The 20202-nt window shown below is 40.1% G+C and overlaps 1 protein-coding gene across 8 annotated transcripts in view; it reads left to right on the top strand.

The window, feature by feature from the left end:
- LOC138736720 (low density lipoprotein receptor adapter protein 1-B-like) overlaps positions 1 to 20202 on the top strand; it is a 90212-nt gene that overhangs the window by 20797 nt on the left and 49213 nt on the right. The window contains exon 2 of one of the 8 annotated variants that reach the window (XM_069886687.1): positions 19138 to 19228. The exons of the other annotated variants lie outside the window; for them this stretch is intronic. The gene's annotated coding sequence lies outside the window, so the exon portion shown is untranslated. The remainder of the gene's footprint in view (positions 1 to 19137; positions 19229 to 20202) is intronic. 8 annotated transcript variants of the gene reach the window in all.

Here is a 20202-nt window from a genome sequence, read left to right as displayed (position 1 = left end):
TTAGAAGATCAAGACCGAAGGAATTATGTTCAAGAAAATTTTAAAAGATTTGAAAAAAAACCAAAACTTTTTTTGAAAGTAAGCTACAAATTCAACTTGAGACTGAGAAGAATGGAAGATTCGGTGTTGAACTGGGATGTTCAGAGGTGTTTTAATTCAGTGGATGAAATTCAGGAAGACTTGAAAAAAAAATTAAAAAAAAAACTTTTATTGATTGTAAACAATGTTTAACTCAGTGTTGGGAGGGTGGAAAGGGTGCAAAATTTAATATCAAGTTTGGATTTTCAAAAAAAAGAGTTTATGAATAAGATTGGTTAAATTGATGGACTGGGGTTTTATGGATATAAGAAATGATGATTTTTCGGTTTATACATGTATTTTGTCTGCCTGGGGGTGGGGGGGAGGGAGTGGTACTTCTGCTCCCGAAAGTCATATGCCACTTGTGGTTTATACCACACCCATTTGGGTTTTTGGGAATTAACCACCACAAGGTGGTTTCCTAAGGGGTTAGGGGAGATGGGGGGGGTGAAAATTTGAAAATTATTTAGTATCTATTATGTAATATTATACTAAGTCAATTTGAAATGAATGTATGGAGATACTATAAATAAATTTCAAAAAAAAAAAGATGTCTCTCTATTTCTTCCTTAATGGTAGCTTTAAGCATTTTTTAATTTAAACTACCTGGCCTTCAGTTACATTCCTTTTGCCCACATTCTTTTTTTAGCGGTGCCTTGATATTCCCTGTCTTCCAATCCAGTGGGATAAGGGTCTAAGGAATTTTGATAAATTACCACAAGCACATCTATAATTTTAAGATTCTGGAATATAAAATTGATATAGGTAGCCAGTTAGAAGGATTGAAAAGTGTCTATTTCAACGCTAGGATTGTTAGGAATAAATAAGATGAACAGAGCATGGATCAGTATGTGGAACTACGTTACTGAAACTTGACTGGAGGAAGGGCAAGATTGACTGATGCAGGCTCCGGAGTTAAGTGCTTTGAAAAGAATAGGATGGGAGGTAGAAAGGTTGGGGGGGTGGGGGAAGTAGCATTACTGCTCACAGATAGTATCATGGCTATAGAAAGGTAGGACTCTGCAGAGGGAGTGTCCACCAAGTTGGTGTGGGCGCTGGGAGTAGTCTGTTGGCCACAAAATAGCCCTCGGGATACTGAGGAGCAGATAAGCAGGCAGATTTTGGAATGGTGTGGGAAATACAGGGTTGTAGTTATGGTGCTTTCAACTTCCCTAATATTAACTGATACCTACTGACTGCAAGAGGGATAAATGGGGCTGAATTTGTCAGGTGTGTTCAAGAAGGATTCTTGTCATATTATGTGGACTGACTGACAATAGGAGAGGCCATACTGGATCTAGATCTGGGTAATGAACCTGGTCAGGTGGGGGAGCATTTTGGTGAGAGTGACCACAGTTCCCTGAAATGGGAAAGTGCTTAACTGGGGGAGGCCTAATTATGAAGGATAAGGCAGGAACTAGCGAGAGTACATTGAAAACAGATGTTTAAGGGTGAAGGCACAGAAGTAATGTGGAGGACCACTTGTTCAGGGCTAAATATAGGTTTGTCCCTCTGGGACAAGGAAAAGATGGTAGGAAAAGGCAACCATGGTTGACGAACAGGTGAGGCAGCTGGTCAGGAGGAAGAAGGAAGCATATATTAGATAGAGGAAACAGGAAGGGCTCATGAGAAGTATATAGTAGCCATGAAGAAGCTGAGGAGAGCTCGAAGGTGGGGAAGCTTAAGGATAAACGTGGTAACATGTACCTGGAGGCAGAGGAAGTTGGGGAGGTCTTAAATGAATACTTTGCATCAGTATTCACAAGAGAAAAATACCATGATCATGGTGAGGTCAAAATTAAACAGACCTCTGTTCTGGACATTAAGAAAGTGGAAGTGATGGATCTTGTTAAAATCATCGATTGATAAGTTTCCGGGGTTGGGTGCGATTATACTCCAGGCTGCTGTGGGAAGTGAGAGAAGAGCTAGCTGAGGCAGTAGCTATGATCTTTGAATCGTCTTTGGCTGCAGAGGATGTGCCGGAGGATTGGATAATGGCAAATGTAGTCCCTTTGTTTTTTTAAAAAAAAAGATAATAGGGAGAATTCTGGGAATTATAGACCAATGAGTCTTACGTCAGTGGTGTGTAAACTAATGGAGAGGATTCTTAAGGATAGGATCTATGAGCATTTGGAGAAGTGCAATCTACTCAAGGATAGTCAGCATGGCTTAATGAAGGGAAGGTCATGCCTCATGAGACTAATTGAGTTTTTGAGGAGGTAGCAAAAGAAATTGATGACGGTAGGGCCTCGTATGTGTTTACATGGGTTTTAGCAAGACATTTAACAAGGTTCCCCATGAGAGACTCATCCAGAAAGTGATGAGGCATGGGATCAATGGAACCTTGGCTGTGTGGATTTTAAAAAATAGCTTGTAAGAAGAAAGCAGAGAGTAGTAGTGGAAGGAAAGTATTCTGTCTGGAGGTGGGTGACTGGTGGAGTGTTCTTTGTGATTTTTTTTAAACATTTATATATATGACCTGGATGAAGAGGTGGAAGGATGGGTCAGTAAGTTTGTGGATGACACGAAGGTTGGAGGAGTTGTGGATGGAGCTGAAGATTGTTGAAGGTTACAAGATTATATAGACAGGATGCAGAGTTGGGAAGAAAAGAGGTAGATTGATTTCAATCTGGTTAAGTGTGAGGTGATGCATTTTGGAAGGACAAACTAGAAGGCTGAGTACAGGGTTACTTAAGAGTGTGGATGAGCAGAACGACCTTGGGGGTTCAAATCCATACATCACTCAAGGATGCTACATAGGTTGATAGGATAGTTAAGAAAGCCTATTGGATGCTGGGTTTCATTAATAGGGGAATTGAATTCAGGAGTAGAGAGGTCATGTGGCAACTCTACTAATCTCTGCTGAGACCACACTTGAAATATTGTGTTCATTTCTGGTCACCTTGTGATAGAAAGGATGTGGAAGCTTATGGAGAGGGTGCAGAGGAGATTTATCAGGATGTTGCCTGGATTGGAAAACTAGTCTAATGAGGCAAGGTTAGCAGAGCTGAGACTTTTCTCTTTGGTTTATAGAAGGATGAGAGGAGATGATAGAGATCTACAAGATTATGAGAGGTATAGTTAGGGTGGACAGCCTGCACCTGTTTCCCAGGGCAGGATCAGGAAACACCAGAGGATGTATATATAAAGTGAAGGAAGGGAAGTTTAGGGGAGACATCAGGGGTAAGTTTTTACACACAGAGTTGTGGGTGCTTGGAATGCCTTGCTGGGGATTGTGGTGGAGGCTAAAACATTAGGAGCATTTAAGAGAGTCTTAGACAGACACATAGATGAAAAAAAATTAGAGGGTTATGGGGTAGAGAGTGTTTAGCAAGGATATATGGGTCGGCACAACATTGAGGGCTGAAGGGCCTGTTCTGTGCTGTTGTTCTATGTTGTTGGATTATATATCCTTCCTGATTTACTGTTGAGTGTGGAATATTGAGAGAGTGTATAATGAGTTACTATGTTTTAAGCACTTGCCATAAGAACTTAAGAAACAGTAGTACCTCAAGCCGGCCGCAGCATTTAGCAACATCGTGGCTGATCAGATCTTGGCTTCTGCTTCACCTTCCTATTACATTACCATAAACCTTGACTCCTCTACAGCCCCACAATTTGTCCACATTGCCCCAGAATACGTACATTAATAATTCAGGTTTCACAGAACTCTGGGATAGGGAATACTAACAATTAATGACACTGAGAGCAAGTTCTCTAATCTCCCTCTATTGACCAAGCAAGCTAACATCCCAATAGCATCCCCCTTGACAAACCCTCACAATATCTTGTGTTTCAACAAGATCGCATCCTATTCTTCGAAGCAACAATGAGTGTAGATCAAGCCTACATAATTGTTCTTGATAAGACAACCTTTTCACCTCATCAGTTACCCCAGTGGGTCTGCTCTGAATTGCCTCCAAAGCAAACTTATCCAAACTTAAAATGTATTTAGTATTCCAAGTTGAAAATTACAGGCTAGTGTTAGAGTGGGAGATCACTCATAATTCTGGAGCATAAGCCTGTGCTTCAGTGCCTTTAAAGGAAAAGCAGCATGCTTTGGTGATCCGAATTAATATAGGAATAGCCAGATATTGCAGAAATTTGTTGACTATACGGATTGGGAAAAATGAAGAATTTTCCTTCCAGAGTTTAATATTTTCCAATGCTTTTTCATGTTTTATTGAAGATTGGTTTGGTCTTGGTCAATTGAATAAAACTGTAAAGATATAGAAAGGGCAATTAAAAAGACAGTGCTAAAAAGGCAAGAAAAATGAGCACTTCACATGGAACCTGCGTCTTACACCAGCTATTAATAGTCCTTCACTTCTTTGGCTTGGCTTCGCGGACGAAGATTTATGGAGGCTGACTTCCAGGCCAAACATTTCACTATAGGGAGCTAGAATGGGAATAACACTTATCTTGTTGTAAGCTTGTATTGTATTGGCAGTTTATGTGCCCTACCTATCCACTATTCAGTACATAACTAATAGAAGTCAGGAATTTCTTCCACAGGTCTCACCAACCATCTTCCTGCAGACCTGCTTTCACTGAACAGCTCCCCTTAACAGAAAACTTGCTCCAACCTGGCCTTCAATAGTTGAGGGCCTCCTGATCATCCGTACTTGAATGTTTGTGCAGACTTGCACAAAAAATCTCCAAAAGCTATTATGTTAAAATACAATGAAAATATAAACATCTTATTAATCAATTTTAAATTCTAAAGAATGGTAAGCACTAGAAATAGCTTAAACATATTAAGTTAATCAAAAAATTTGTGTTCTGTAATTTAATTACAGTAAAAGTCCTAAAATCGGGACTGCTCGAGGATTGGCTTGGTCTGTATTTTCGGATTTTCTGAATTCTGGGGCAGTATTTTTAAAATTTAAATTTAAGGGAGAGTTAAACGGGTAAATTTTGATGGTTTATTAATGAAACATTTTTCAGATAAAATACAAAGTACAATAAAAAGGTCGTTTTCTTATTTTCTTATTTCCAAGTCGTCGCCTGTTGCTGCTGTGTATCTGCAGTGCTTGCTCATGCACACACACAAAAGCAGAGAGTTTTCAAGAAGTCCAGACCCCTAGATGGTCCCACATTTCTGGAATTTGGATTTTTGGACTTTTACTGCCACACTACCACTGAGCAAAATTTCAGTTTCACTCAGTCTAACTTGGTGCATTTGCAGCAGACTGATTCCGCAGTATAATTGCCATCATATATCTTAATTATTTTTACACCATCTATTCTTCCTTATTTGAAAAAATGAAAGGAATGATCTCTTTTGTAGATTAATTCGCTGATAGCAAATGTCTTTTGAATAGCTTTCTACCAAATATAATTTACCATATATGCATTTTTTAGATATCTACAGATTAGAAATTTCCTGAATACGCAAGGTCTAATTATCTAACAACCAGATTTACTTGACACTGTTCCAGTTAAACCCTTTCAGAAAGGGTTTAATTGGTACTATTTAAACTCTTGTATAAAATTTGAGATCAATCCCCATGGATAAGATGTGACAAACATGGGAATCAGATCTTCAACAAACATTATCTACTGAGACATGGGGAAGAATTTCTAGACTAGTTAATAGGACTTCATGTTGTGCATGTCATTCTTTGATATAGTTTATAGTTAATAGAGCTTTTAAGTCTAAAGATAAACTAGCTCGCGTCTTTCCTAATATGAGCTCTACTTGTGTGAGGTGCAATACTGATGTGGTTTCATTAACTCGTATGTTTTGGTCATATCCCACTTTTAGAAAGATTTTGGAAAGGTTTTTAAGACTTTATAAATGATACTGGTTATTCAATTACAACCTTATCCTCCTACTCAGCCTCAGTCCTTGGCTTTCTCCCTGTAATCCTTGATGCCCTGACTAATCAAATACATCAATCTCTGCCTTAAATGCACCCAATCGCCTCACTTCTACAGCAGCCTGTAGCAACAAGTTCCACAGACTTGCAACCCCCTGACCAAAAACATTTTCCTGCATCCATATTTTAAATTGATATCTGTTTATTCTGAAGTTGCGCCTTCTTGTCCTAGAATCTCCTACGATAGGAAATATCCTTGCCACATCTACTCCACCCAGGCATTTCAGCATTTAAAATGCCTCTGAGGTCCCTCCTTGAACCTGTACTCCAACAAGTACAGTCCAAGAATCAACAATCATTTCTCATATGCAAACCCTTTCATTCCTGGTTTCATTCTAGTATATCTTTTCTGAACCCTCATCAACGCTAGCACATTTTCTTTTCTCCAATAAGCTCTCCAAGACCACACTGAACTCCAAATGAGGTCTCACCAGTGTCACGAGTCTCAACATTACATCCCTGCTCTTGTATGCTATTCCTCTAGAAATGAATGCCAACATTACATTTTCCTTCTTCACCACCGACTCAACCTGGAAGTTAACCTTTGGGGTATCCTGCATGAGGACTCCCAAGTCCTTTTACACATTGGAATTTTGAATTTTCTTCACATCTAAATAATAGTCTGCCTGTCTATTTCTTCTACCAAAATGCATGACAATATACTTTCCAACCTAATATTTCATCTGCAACCTCTTTGCCAATTCTTCTAATTGATCCAAGGCTCTCTGCAGCCTTTTAGTATCCTCAGCGTCACCCTCCCTACCAGCTATTTTGGTATCATCTGCAAATTTAGCTACAAAGCCATCTATTCCATAATTCAAATCATTTATCTACAATATAAAAAGAGGCAGCCCCAACACTGACCACTGGTAACCAGTATCCAGCCAGAATAGGATCCCTTTATTTCTACTCTCTGTATCCTGCCGATTAGCTCTACATGCTAATATCCCTCTTGTCATTCCACGAACTCTCATCTTGTTTAGCAGCCTCGTGTGTAGCATCTTGTTGATGGCCTTTTGAAAATACATATACACAGCACCCACTGCATCTTCCCTGTCTATCCTACTTGTAATCTCTTCAGAAAATTGCAGTAGGTTTGTCAGGCTTTATTTTTCTTTTAGGAAACTGCGATGACTTTGGCCTTTTCATTCTTAACCTCATCCTTGACAATTGACTCCATCTACTGGCACCAGGCTAATAGGTCTATTATTTCCTTTCTGCTGCCTCGCTCCCTTTTTAAACAGTGGAGAAACATTATCAATATTCCAGTCCACTGGAACCATGCCAGAATCCATTGATTCCTGGAAGAACATTATCAGTGCCTCCACAATCTCTATAGCTACCTCTTTCAGAACCCAAGGATGTGTTCCATCTGGTCCAGGAGACTTATCTACCCTTAGACCATTTAGCTTCCCAAGTACCTTCTGTCTCATGATTTTTGACTGCACGCACTTCTTTTCCCAGAGAGTCATGAGAGACCAGTATGCTACTAATGTCTTCCACAGTGATGAAGGGCTCAAGCCTGAAATGCTTTGCTAGGTAAAGGCACCGTTTGACCTGCAGAGTTTCTCCAGCATTTTTATATTTTTTCATTTAACCATGGTGTCAACAGAATCCTGTGTTTTACCTCTTCCACAGTGAAGATTGATTCAAAATAATCTTTCTGATCTTCTGCCATCTCCTTGCCTCCCATTCCAATTTCTCCAGTATCATTTTTTATTGGTCTCTTGTCTACTTTGGCCACTCTTTTACTCTTTATATTTTTTTTTTAAAAAAAGCTTTTAGTATAGGAGTTGGGAAGTAATGATGAAACAGTACAAGGCATTGGTGAGGCCAAATTTAGAGTACTGTGTGCAATTCTGGTCACAAAAAGCAAAAGAGAGGAAGAATATTAACAAGATAGAGAGAGTGCAGAGAAGATTTACAAAAATGTTGCCTGGGTTTCAGCATCTGGAATACAAGGAGAGACTGAGCAAATTAGGTCTTTATTCCTTGGAACTTAGAAGGCTGAGGGGATTTGATAGAAATTTTTAAGATAATGAGAGGGATAGATAGAGTTGATGTGGAAAGGCTTTTCCCATTGAGAGTAGGAGAGATGGATACAAGAGGTCATGGGTTGAGAGTTGATGGGCAAATGTTTAGGAGTAAAATGAGGGGGAACTTCTTTACTCTGTGGAATGGGCTTCCAGGAAAGGTGATGGAGGCAGGGTCAATTTTGTCATTTAAGAAAGAGTTGGATGTTTATGGATGGGAGGGGGATGGAGGTATATGGGCAGAGTGCTGGTAAGTGGGATTAGAGGAGGGTACTTGGATCAGGGCGGACTAAAAGGGCCAAATTGGCCTGTTTCCGTGCTGTAAATGTTATACGGTTAAAAGTAAAATATTCTCTTTGATATTGTTTGCTATCCTCCTTTCATAATTCATCTTTTCCTTCCTAATCATCTTCTTGGTAGTCTTCTCTCAGTTTTTAAAAGTTACTCAGTCCTCCATCTTCCCACTTATTTTTGCTTCCTTGTACGCCCTCCTCTCTTTTGCTTTTTGGCATTAATTTCCCTCATCACCAAATGTCTCATTTTTCCACTCATGAATTTCTTGATCTGCCTGGGCTGCACTTTCCTCATTTCTTGCAGAAGCCCCAGCCATTGCTAATCTGCTGTCTTGCCCATGAATGTGTTTTTCCAACTAACTTTGGCCAATTCCTCACACATATGACTGTAATTTTCTTGACTCCATTAAAATACTGATACATCAGACTTTAGCCTCTCTTTTCACATTTCAAAGTAAATTCAATCATATTGTGGTCACTGCCTCCTTTACATTAAGCTCTCTAATCACCTCTAGTTCATTAAACAGCACCCAATCCAGAACAGCCAATCCCCAGGTAAGATCATCAATAACCTGCTCCAAAAAGCCTACCCCATTGGCATTCCACAAACTCTCTCTCCTGAGATCCGGTACCAACCTGATTTTCCAGTCTACTTTCATGTTAAAATCCCTCATGATTACTGAAACTCTGCCTTTCTGACATGCCTTATCTATTACCATTTATATTTCGTAATCCACATCCTGGCTGTTGTTTGGAGGCCTGTATATAACTGCCATTAGTATCTTTTTACCTTTGTCATTCCTTAACTCAACCCATAAGAATTCTACCTCTTCTGATCCTAAGCCCTTTCTTTCCAATATAATATTGTTGCTTACCAGTAGAGCTATGCCACCCTTCTGTCTATCTATCCTTCCAATGCACCGTGTATTCTTGGACATTCAGATCCTAATGACATCCATCTTTTAGCCATGACTCAGTAATGGCACAATATTGTATCCTTAAATCTGTAGCTATACTGCAAGATCATCCACCTTGTTTCTAATTCTGTATGCTTTTAAGAATATAGGTTTCCATTGAAAGTAGAGCTTTCTTATGAAACCTTCCATATGCTGAAATAGCGTAAAGTGAAGAAGCGATCACCATTAATTTATATGGGATTTTGTTCTCAGACCCAAAAAAACCCACTGCACCCCTGACTCCAAATAGATTAATACCATTGACAGTGGTTAACAAGATCCTGGAAACCTGGTGTCGTAACGATGTCAGGTGCGTGAGGACTGTTACGAGCGTGGGTGGCTTGTAGTGACACTACAACTCTCAGGAGGCGACGGACCAGCCATGTGATGTCAGTGCGTGATTCTGACCTTTGACACCAGGAAGATGAATGTCAAGTTCGAGAATCACCCTTGGCATTTATTATAGCAGCAGTATCCCGACCGTTGCTTGGTACAGAATTTCTTCGGGCTCATTCATTGCTCGTTGACTTAAAATGGCATCGGCTAATAGATGAAACTACTTTTCAGACCATTCCTCTGGCACACACCTATGCCCCTGCTTTGCGCCTTCAAAGTAGATGAATTCTCCAAGCAGTTGGAAGATTTCCCTGAGATTACTACTTTACAATTTTCTGCCTCCACTGCAAAGTACGGCATTATTAATTGCATTTATATTAAGGGCCCTCCTATCCATGCTAAAGCCTGTTGCTTGCCTCCAGAGAAGCTGCACTTAGCTAAGGAAGAGTTTGACAAGGTAGAGGAACTAGACATAATTCGTAGGTCTGACAGTCCCTGGGCATCTCCATTATCTATGGTCCTGAAACATAATGGAGGTTGACGACCTTGTAAAGATTACAGGTGGCTTAATGACGCCACCATCCTGGATCGTTATCCGACACCTCATATTCAGGATTTCTCGGCTAATTTGCATGGAGCAAAGATCTTCTCGAAAATAGACTTGGTGCATGGCTATCACCAAGTACAAGTGGAGCCAGAAGACAGCAATAATTATCCCATTTGGGTACAAATTTTTACGAATGCCTTTCAGATTAGAGTCATTTTAATGGGTGATAGATGCTTTAGGATGTGATATGGCCAATGTCTTCATTTACCTCGACGATGTTTTAGTGGCCAGTGGGATTAAGGAAGAACATTTGGAACATCTTTGTGAACTTTTTATTCTTCTTCAAAAATTTGGACTCACCATCAATCCAGATAAATGCGCTTTTGGACAAGAAATTACTGATTTTTTTTGGTGTAGGATTACTCAGAAGGGTGTGACTTCACTGCCTCCCAAATTTAAGGCCATTACCAAGTTCTCAAGACCTGTTACGGTTAAAAGGCTGCAGGAATTCTTGGGAATGGTAAATTTTTACCATCTGTTTCTTCTGGCAGCATCTCATATCATGGAGCCTGTTTTCGATTTACTGTCTGGAAACGCCAGAACCATCCATTGGACTGAAGGGGGAAACAACGCCTTCTTGAAGACAAAAGATTTGCTGACTCATGCCACTATGCTTAGCTACCCAATTTTAAATGCAGCCACCGCCCTTTCTACAGACACTTCCAGTATGGCCGAAGGAGGTGCACTCATCAATATGTCAATGGTCAATAGAAACCGTTAACATTCTTCAGGTGCCATCTTCGTGAATCAGAGAGATACAGTGCTTTTGATAAGGAGCTTTTGGCCATTTACTTGTCCATTCGACACTTCTATTATGTTTTGGAGGGCAGAGATTTTACTATGTACACTGACCACAAGCCCTTAATATTTGCATTTTCCAAGATCGCAGAGCCACGGTCAGCTCAACAATAATGACATTTATCATTCTTTTCAGAATTCTCCATATAAATACTAAATATTTCCAGAAAAGACAATGTAGTAGCTGATGCACTTTCCCGCTCCGTTCCACTTGAGGTTTTGTCTGTAGATCAAGGTAATGACTAAACAGATTTGGTCATGGCCCAAAGAACATGACCATGAGATAAATGCTTATCAGACCGCAATCATGAACCTGCAGTTGAAAGATGTTCAGTTTGGTGTTCATGGCAAACTGCTCCTCTATGATATATCAACAGGACACCCATGCCCAGTAGTTCTGGCATCATGGAAATGTCGAGTATTTGACTCTGTGCCTGGACTCTCTCATCCATCGATTAGATCAGCTGTTCGTAGAGTTTTGGACAGATTCGTATGTCATGGTCTTAAAAAAGACGTTACACAAATGATGAGGTCCTGCTTTGCCTGCCAGAAAGTAAAAGTTCAGTGACATACTAAGGCACCACTGCAGTCCTTCCCGGCAGTTACTGGTCATTTTGCTCATATCCATGTGGACATTGTTGGTCTGCTTCCTGTTTCAAGAGGATACCATTATCATTTTACAGTAATAGACACGTGTATGTGGTGGCCCATAGCCAAGCCAATGGTAGATGTTACCACAGACACTTGTACTTGGGCGTTCCTCAGTTCCTGGGTGTCTCATTTTGGTTTACCTGCGTACGTTACTTCGGATAGAGGACCACAATTTACTTCCTCACTTTGGATGTCCTTGTCTCACTTGCTCGGTACAACAGTTTATCATACGAATGCCTATCATCCCCGGGCCAATGGAATGGTGGAAAGATTTCATCAACATCTCAAGTTAGAGGGCCCAAACTCTGCTGATGAGCTGCCCTGGATATTACTGGGCATTAGAACAATTCCAAAGAGGACCTCCAAGCGTTAGCATGTGTACGAGGCACCATTGGTGATTTCAGGGGAGTTTGTCCCCTACCATTGCAACTCCAGCGATGATCCAAGGAATTGTTGAGCAGGTTAAGGGAGACTGTAGGAAAATTGACCCCTATACTACCATTGTCACATGGAAAACACTCTTTAGTGCCTGAAGGCCTCAAAAACTGCAATTATGTCTTTGTCCAAAGGGGAACACTTGGTCAACCTTTACAGATGCCCTATGAAGGACCTTGTAGGATACGGACAAACTAGGCCAAACTTTATTTTGGACATTTGAGGGAAGCCACAGTCTTTCACTATTGACAGGATTAAACCAATTCGTGTGGACAAGTCTTCCTCACTGCAGCAGCCAACAGTCCATTGCAGAGGTCGACAATCCAAAAGTCAAACCTTTCTTGTAGGGGGTGTAGTGGCACTATGGTGGCACTACTACTCCCAGGAGGCATCTAACCAGCCATGTGACATCAGTGTATGATGACGTCAGTGTGTGTCGAGTGCGTGATTCTGGCTTAAAAAAGGTTACACAGGTGATGAAGAGCAAATCCATTTGATTAATTCTAGAAACACCTTGTATGGTTATTTTGTCATATCCACTACAACTCCAGTGGCCACAGGTTAATGTCACTTGAACAACTTGGGAATGAGTATGATTTATCATATAAGATGTTCCAATGCTACCTTCAGATAAGATCTTTCCTACAGGGCAAATTAGGTCCAGTTATGGCCCTGCCAGCGTGCAGTGACATAGAGACCATGACCTGGTAAGAGAGCACCAATACCTCTGAGTGGAAAGCCCTGCAAAAGGTAGTGGTCACAGCCCAGTACATCACAGGCAAAATTCTGCCCACCATTGAGAAAATCTACATGGAATGCTGCTGCAGCCATTGCCAAGGATCCACATCATCCAACACATGCTCTGTTCTTTCTGCTTCCATCAGGAAAGAGGTGTAGGTGCCACAAGGCTCACACCATTAGGTTCAGGAACTACTCCTCCACCATCAGACTCCTCAACAACAAACTCAATCTGTTAAGGACTCTTTTTTTTGCTGTATTGCACAGCAAGTTTTGTTATATACCTTTCTTTTTTTACATTTCTCTCTTTTGTAGGCTTTTCATTTTACTTTAGTAAAATTGTACCACAGCAGCATGTAAAACTCATAAAATTAATGGCAATTTAATAAGCTCAGAATGTCTGGAAACAGGTGACTAATTGTTTAGATGGGAGCAGCAGAGCAGCATTGTGTGGTTCTGTTTTATTTACTAATAGCAGCATTAGTACAATTGCACTGCACAGTTGCTCTCCTTCCTAATCTCTTCCATTGGACAACTGCAGACAATGTGGAGTTGGTATATGCTTTAAGATACTGAATTCTTGAATAATTTAAATTAAACCACATGAGTAACATAATAATAATTTGGATGCCTTCAAATTCCTTTATGCAATTTGAAAAAACTAAATTTAAGTTAAGGGATAAATTATATGTATTGGAGTGGAGTACCTGTTAATTTTACATTAGGGAAGAAAATCTGAATAGTTTTGCATGCGATATTAATTGGTAAAAATGCCATTAAAGAAGTTCATTTTTGAGCTTAACCTTTGCTAATAGCAGCGAAAAACATACTCAGCAGGTCCGACAGCCTTTGTCGAGGCCAAAAAAAAGTCGATGTTTCTCGTTGGGACCATGCATCCCAATGCAAAATGTTGATTTTTTTTTTGTTCCAGATTCCAGCATCTGCCATCACTTGTGTCTACATGAGAATTCAGATGTTAGAAATATTCTGTGACATGCTTACTTATTCAATAAACATGCTAAAGATTAATCATGCAATACGTCAGTGGTAATTTCTGAATGGGAAATGAATGATGGTGTATAACAAAACTCATCATTGATTTATACAAAGTTTGTGTATAATAGTAAAGCTTCCAACCCTCGATATAAAATGTGGACTGGGGTTAAAAAAAAGAACTTCAGTAGCACAGTGGAAGCTAATTCTATACAGGGGTCTGTGCTGTCCTTGTGTGAAGTTCTCCATCAGTAATATTCTATCCTGAATCTGAATCAGGGTTGAGGCCCACGAGTTTGTGTATGATTGGCAGGCTTGCAGAAACAAAAAAAAATCACCATACCCCTGTAGTCCATTCATTGCAGAATCAGTGGATGGGGCAGGGTTTGTCTTGGATTTCAGTGATTGATTGATGAAGAGATGGCCAGGCAGAAATTTGAGATGTAGTTGCTTCAAAGTGTAAACCATCAGCAATGAATCTTCCATTGATGAGGGCTTGTATATTGAGGCAAACAACACTGGGGATTAATGTAAAACACGAAAGTATGCAGATGCTGTGATTGTAGTAAAAGCACAGAAATACTGGAGAAACTCAGCCGGTCTTGCAGTGACCATAGGAGGTGAAGATATATAACCAATATTTCAGGCCTGAGCCCTTCAAGGTATGAATAAAAAGCAGGCAGTCATCTAAATTAAAAGGCTAATGGAAGAGTCCAGACCAACAGATAAAAGATGTTAATTGGATGTGGAGATGTGGGCAGATTTGATTGGGGGAGCGGGAGGCTCTGTGAATTCAGAGCTGAGGTAAAGGAGACGGAGGGAAAAGGAAAGAAAGATCAGTACAGGAAAGGAGACATAGGGAAAGGTAGGGGTGGCAGGGAGGGAGTGTGCTAATGGTAACTGGAAAAGTCTATGTTAATACCATCTGAATGAAGGATGCCCAGGCGGAATATGAGGTGTCCCACCAACTTGTGGGTGGTCTCAGTCTGGCAGTGTACGAGACCATGGGCAGACATGTTAGCAAAGGAATGGATTAGGGAATTGAAATGGGTGGCCACTGGGAGATCCCCACTATTATAGCAGATAGATCCAGGTTGCTCAACAAAGTGATCTACCAGTCTGCGTTGTCTCTCTGATGTAGAGGAGACCACAGTGAGAGCAGTGGATCCAGTAGATGGCCCCTGCAGATTCACAAACAATGTTGCTTTCACTTGGAAAGACTGTTTGGGACCGTGAATGGTGGTGAGGAGGAAGTGAGGACACATTGGGGACTAATCATGTCAGGAGGTTAAGTTTGAGGGAAGGTGGGGATTGGTTGCAGAAGGATCTGTGATTAATTGGTCTTGGATATGGTCAGGGCTGGGTCCAGGGAGGATGAGGATGGGAATAAGAATAGGTTTGAGACCTATAGGACATCAAAAGGATGTGGGCAGAGCAAACACCAAGAAATAATCACAGAGGACTTGTTAATCTGAGGATTGGTAGCTTGACCTCCCAAGCCAGGAGAAGCAATCAGCTATCTGATTACAGTTTGCTGCATGTGAGGGGCCTGCCCTGTTTGATTGAGATGAAGAAAATGAGTTTTGCACTAGTGATGCCTCGTTTAGCATTTGGGTTTGGGATAAAATTACTTTGTGGAATACACAAAAAATTTGCTCTAAGCAGAGTAATTTGTAGCTTGATTGCTTCTTTGAAAATGGGTTAATAACTAGAACATCTTTGCTTAAGGAAATTACAGATTGAAGTGAGAGATATTACCAATACATGGAATGGTTCTGGGCATTACATTTTTGTGAAAGCATGATTGATTGTCACTTTTACAAGGGGATGGGATTTGATTCAAGGCCTTGGGAGGGGTGGGGGGGCGGAATGTAGTTTCTACATCAGTTCTTTATAAACCTTTATAAACCTTTATAAATGGCAGATTCTTTATAAACCTGGCTACAGATCTTGAACCATTATATGTTTAACAAAGTTATTTCTTCATTCCTGCTTTGATGTGTTTCTTGTCTGCCATTTGATTTTATGTCTGAGTTCAAATATGAGATTCTAATATATACTTTTCAGTAGTATCAACCAATGGTTTGGTGATCTTTGTATGAATTTAGCCAATGCTAACTATATGGGTAATAATAATGTGCTTTGAATTTTATGTCGGGTGACACTAATACTAAAAAGAGAGTTTGGGTTGGGTAAGAAATTAGAATCTTAAAAATTCAAACTCACTGCACCATGTTTCATAATGCAAGATGGAGTGGGTTTGAAGTGTCTGATGCACACCTGTTGTTGAAACCTTGAGTCTGTGTAACTCTGCTTTAAACTTCTTACCTTTAACTTTTGCTGAGTTTTGTTCGCCTTGGAGGAAACTGGCAGATACAAGGAACTGATCAGTGCTGGATCCATAATGCCTGTGGGCCAGCAGAAGTGAGAATGGTTGTTCCAAGCTCATTTTGTTATCCAGTAAATACTAAATCTATCTCCATAATTACTGACCTAGAGTCTTCCTCGAACTCTCAAATTTGCCTCCCTAGTCACTACTATTCCCATAACACAAGCTGCATCTCTCCTACTCAACCCATTGGAAAACTGACTCTAAGGTACCTGGAACTACTTCTGTCATTCACCTTTGGATTGTTTGCCACACAAGAAATATTTTTGCAACCCTTTTTGTGGGTTCCTTATCCATTACTCCTGTTCCCTTTCACTTGGAAGTTGTGAGGCCAGAAATATTAGGCTCCACGTGTCCGTCGTTTGTAATGAAGGAAGAATAAATGGCCAGTTGAAAATATAGAACAAATGTTATTTTTGGTAGTTAAGTAAACAAAAGACTCTCTCTTTCTCTTTGGCTTGGCTTCGCGGACGAAGATTTATGGAGGGGGTAAATGTCCACGTCAGCTGCAGGCTCGTTTGTGGCTGACAAGTCCAATGCGGGACAGGCAGACACGGTTGCAGCGGTTGCAGGGGAAAATTGGTTGGTTGGGGTTGGGTGTTGGGTTTGTCTTCCTTTGTCTTTTGTCAGTGAGGTGGGCTCTGCGGTCTTCTTCAAAGGAGGTTGCTGCCCGCCGAACTGTGAGGCGCCAAGATGCACGGTTTGAGGCAATATCAGCCCACTGGCGATGGTCAATGTGGCAGGCACCAAGAGATTTCTTTAAGCAGTCCTTGTACCTCTTCTTTGGTGCACCTCTGTCACGGTGGCCATTGGAGAGCTCGCCATATAACATGATCTTGGGAAGGCGATGGTCCTCCATTCTGGAGACGTGACCCACCCAGCGCAGCTGGATCTTCAGCAGCGTGGACTCGATGCTGTCGGCCTCTGCCATCTCGAGTACTTCGATGTTAGGGATGAAGGCGCTCCAATGAATGTTGAGGTTGGAGCGGAGACAACGCTGGTGGAAGCGTTCTAGGAGCCGTAGGTGTAGTGTTAATATTGAAAGCCAGGAATGGATCTTGAATTGAGAATTTTTATTTGGGGCTAAAAATTTATCCTAGAATCCAAACTTGGGAAGAAATTTCCTGCACTTATCTGTTCAAGTGAAATTATCTTTTTATTCATCAAAATATAAATTATTTCTCATAATATTGTGAATAGAATTTTTATCTTCCATTTAGTTTATGACACTGTCAGTATTGAGAACTTGAGTTCTTGAGAACATCCATCCATCCAGATGTAAACATTTGCCAATTATGACACTAGGTTAGACAGGATATTATTTTACCATGTACACTGTGGGCCCCATACTGAACCTTTCCTATCAAATGACAGAGCTATTAATGCTCACCAACCAGACATTTAATATATTTAATACAGTACCCCTTATCCAAATACCTGAAATCCAAAATGATCTAAAAGCTGAATCTTTTTTTGTCCATGGTCCCATAAGGTAATATGCAAAAGAGTTCAGAAATCATGTAAGTTGTGCATTATTGAGTGTATGTATGTCTACTTCAGTTAATTTCTGTATATGTAAATATTTATAATGTGAATGCATTTTTAAAAAATGATATTCCAAAATTTGAAAAAATCCAAAATCCGAAACACCTGGTCTCTTGCATTTCGGATAAGGGATACTCGACCTGTGTATTGCATTTAGGTGGTACTTGAATATGTTGTGGAATTGCACATCATCGGGATAGAAGTAAATTGAAAATTCATGTAATTCTGGTTTGAACAGATGAGAAATTTGAATATTTCACAAAGCATGTCATTTTCATTGGGCAAAAAATACTGGGGCAACGTTGGTCCCTAATACATTGCTACTTGCATTGAAATCTAAAAATACTCAGTGAATATTCTGGAAATCCGCTTGTGTTGTATTTTGTTAGCATCAGTTGCTCACTTGTCACAGACATCAATGGAATATTGAAAAATACACTAAATTATGTCATAAGATCTAATTTTTGCCTCTGACTTGGAGGTCTAGGATGTGAATTCCCCACTCACTGCAAGGTCCGGTACATAAAAGTCCAGTTTTAACTAAAATTTAAAAGATATATTACACATCTTTCTGATAAATTGGACTGCCAGCAAAGACTGCTAAGAAGAGATGGATTAAGTTTGCTGGGTGGCAACGTATATGAAGAAATACAAATGTGAGGAAAGGCTTCTTCAACAAATTTTAATTTTTTTTGTTAGTACAGGGAAGATCGCAGGGGGAATGACTGAATAATTTATAATTAAACAAGAATGAGGCAAGGTAGTTGGAAGCAGTCATTTTATTGCTAGCAATAAAAAGAGACCGAATTGCTGGGGAAACTCAGCCGATCTGACAAGTGTCCATAGGAGGTAAAGATATATTACCGACGTTTCGGTCCTGAGGTTTTTAACTACAATCACAGCATCTGCAGACTTTCATGTTTCATTATGTTACTGCTGGATTTTCTCTGCAACATTACACTTTATCTGTACTTTTAAATTGTATTCTTGGAGATCCACAGACAAAGGACGAACATTTATTCCCATTGCAACAAACTTAAGAGACGAGCAAGTGCGAGGTCAACCTCCATTTCTCTTCTGAGGACGGAGCATGGGTCCAATACCCCATGCAGCATGTACAGAGTACCACATCCTCAGAACTGATCACTTTCAGATGGGATCTTAGATGGAGGCACCCTAGTGTTCCCGCTGAAATAGGAATTAGAAAGAATTCCCAAAGATGCTATTTAGAGACTGACAAGGAATCCTTCTGATGTATAAATCAAAATTTCCCCCTCAATATTAGCATTTTTAGTTCAATCTGGCATTACATTAGGGCACAGACATTGTACCAAAGTACCTGGTATGTTGTTTTATGTTCTATTGAAATCAAATAACCTGATTTGTCCTATTGTCGTTTGTAGAAGCCAGCTTTCAACATCCAAGGGACAATTGAAATAGAGTGATCAGAAGCAAGTGGCTGAAAGTTAAAGTTATATGAACACCGAAGCTGAAGTATATTAAATAATTCTGACTTTCAATTCAGTTATGTTTTTTCAGATGACTAGTGATGTACCGCAGGGATCTTTTCTGGGATCCTTGCTCTTCATGTCCTTTGTAAATTACTTGGATGAAGAAGTGGATAGTATGGATTGTTATGTTTATTCTTTCAAGAAGAACAACTTTACATGGGTTAACCGACTTTTCTGATAGTGTAGCAGTTCCTTTAACACTTAACCAACTCTATTTTTCTTGCGTTTCTTCTACTGCCTCCAACATCTTCCAACTGTCTTCAACTGACAATAACTAACAATGCTCACGACTCCCCTCATATACATCGGATCCAGTTTCCGGCCAACCATGTGCATTGCATGCTGGGAAATGTATTGCTTATTTACAAGCATAATAACATATATTTCCCATTTTTAAAAAAACACAATAAAATGTCTACATAACAAAAGTATCTACATTGCATGGCCAGTCTCTTTCCACCAGCTGCATTTGTTGACTTCTGGATTAACATAGTTGTTCAAGTTCATTCAGGGCATCTGCAAGATTCAGATGAAGTTCAGAAATCCATGAAGAGATTTTTTTTCCTGCTCTTCCTTTTCCTGTCTTTCAACAAGTTCACAAACAGTCACCAACAGCTGTTAATTTTACTGTTGCAGTTCCTTAACATTATGATAGGTCACCAGATGCTGAGAAATCACTTCAGAGGAACTGCTTACGTCAGCAGAACTAACTTAATCTTCACGTTAAAATATGATTTCCTCATGCATCTTCTAGTTCTATCGAAAACATCCTATTCTGCTGTGAAAGATCTAGCACATATTTTGTATCTCTGATTCTCCCTGTTGAGTAATGAAGCATGCTTGTTCACCTCATTAGTCATTTTTGTAAACAGCGATGGCATCTTCTAATTTAGCTGAGAGATTTGCCACAGATCTTTGCACACACTCATATTCTTCACACAGGTGCTTTAGAAGTGG

Source organism: Narcine bancroftii, chromosome 6, assembly GCF_036971445.1.
Source record: "Narcine bancroftii isolate sNarBan1 chromosome 6, sNarBan1.hap1, whole genome shotgun sequence".
Classification (NCBI taxonomy): domain Eukaryota; kingdom Metazoa; phylum Chordata; class Chondrichthyes; order Torpediniformes; family Narcinidae; genus Narcine; species Narcine bancroftii.
The sequence above is the reverse complement of the archived record's forward strand: the minus strand, read 5'-3'. Positions and strand labels throughout refer to the sequence as shown.